The following is a 1,309-nucleotide window of genomic DNA, read 5'->3' as shown; positions in this document are numbered from 1 at the left end:
ATGAGGCGTAGGAGCACCAGGGTGAGGTGGACATGGTGGTAACTATCACACTCACATACTTTGCTTACATTCATGAAAATCCCATCTTCCTGGGAAAATCTCTACCAAATTATGTGATGCCAATGAAATGCAGATCAGGGATACTTGAGGAAACTTTTCCTGACTTAAAAGAGAAAAACCAAGAGGTTTAGGGGAATATGGCTTCCTAAATTAAATTTTGTCAATAGTCCTGAATTTTAACAGCCATGAATAATTGTGGACTAGACTATTGCAACGGTAGAGCCTGATATAAAGATGGAAATCACAACATGTCACAGAAGTTGGGTTGTGGACTTCAGAAATGTTTTATTAATTGATTTATATTATTTAGAATCTACCTGGCTCCAAATAATTCTGTGCAGTTTACATCTTAAAAACAAGACACAACAAAAATAAAGGAACAGCTCAGGTGTTTCTCTGGAAGAGAAAACCATGCATAATAAAATAGGAAATCAGCTTCAGCAGTCTGCAAGTATAAGGAACAGCTATTTTAACTACTAGATCAGTGATGGCGAACCTTTTAGAGACCGAGTGCCCAAACTGCAACCCAAAACCCACTTATGTATTGTCGGGTGTCAGGTGGGCGTGGCCCATTGGGTGGGTGTGACCCATTGGGTGGGCGTGGCCAATTGGGTGGGCGTGGCCCATCCAGTGGGCATGGCTGCGGTGGTAACAGCAGACTGGGCGGGACTAAAAGTTCAATCAAACAATTCCAACTTTGCGAGATCTTTTTTTTCCTCGCAAGAAGTTGAAATTAATTGATTGATTGAATCTTTTTTTTTTTTGCACTGGGCAGCGGAGGCCTAAAATGAAAAGGTTTTATAAAACCCAGCTGAAGGCCAGGACTGGGGCGCCGGTGCACGTGCCCACAGAGAGAGCTCTGCGTGCCACCTGTGGCACGCATGCCATAGGTTCGCCACCACGGTACTAGATTGTTGTAATTATTTCTGGAGGACACTTATATTAAGAATGGATTTTATCTTTGGAAACATCATTGTGACATAAAGGTTAAGGTGCTGAGCCAAAATTAGCACAATTCAAGTTGAAATTCATCATCAGCTATAGAAACTCACTGGATGACTTTGAGCTACCTGATTTCATCTGGTTTTATTGTCGAAATAAAATGAAGGAGATTCCCACAGAAACTGTCTTGATCTCTTAAAGAAAATTAATATGTAAGGTCAAATTGCTGTTTCAGACAAAATACTGAGAGACAGTCAGCTTTGAAAAATCTATTATTTATTAATTTGTAGCTCACTTTTATTATTTT

Source organism: Protobothrops mucrosquamatus, unplaced genomic scaffold (assembly GCF_001527695.2).
Source record: "Protobothrops mucrosquamatus isolate PMUCROS unplaced genomic scaffold, P.Mucros_1.0 scaffold3276, whole genome shotgun sequence".
Taxonomy (NCBI): domain Eukaryota; kingdom Metazoa; phylum Chordata; class Lepidosauria; order Squamata; family Viperidae; genus Protobothrops; species Protobothrops mucrosquamatus.
This window is presented reverse-complemented; position numbering follows the sequence as displayed.